Source organism: Etheostoma spectabile, unplaced genomic scaffold (assembly GCF_008692095.1).
Source record: "Etheostoma spectabile isolate EspeVRDwgs_2016 unplaced genomic scaffold, UIUC_Espe_1.0 scaffold420, whole genome shotgun sequence".
Lineage (NCBI taxonomy): Eukaryota > Metazoa > Chordata > Actinopteri > Perciformes > Percidae > Etheostoma > Etheostoma spectabile.
Window position 1 is genome coordinate 326,313 of NW_022605606.1, and position 393 is coordinate 326,705.

Below are 393 nucleotides of genomic sequence, written 5' to 3' on the forward strand. Positions count from 1 at the left end.
GTGAGTGGCTGTGAGGCTGGCCTTTGACCTCCAGGGCTACAGGTCTCCACTCTAAGTACCAGTTATATGCACTGAGGCTGGGTTAACACCCTCCAGCACCCTCATGCTCCCACCAAAGGCCCAGTAAGTGGCAGTAAGACCAGGTTAACATGCTCCAGCACCATTAAGCTCTCTGCCAAGGCCCGGTAACTTGCTGTGAGAATGGTCAACATGCTCCAGCACCCTCATGCTCCCTCACAAGGCCCAGTAAATGGATATGAGTCTGGCTGATGACCTCCAGGATTAAAGGCCTCCACTCTAAACCCCATTTACATTGACTGAGAATGGGTTAACACACTCCAGCACCCTCACACTTACTCCCAAGGCGCAGTAAGTGGCTCTAAGTCTGGCTTA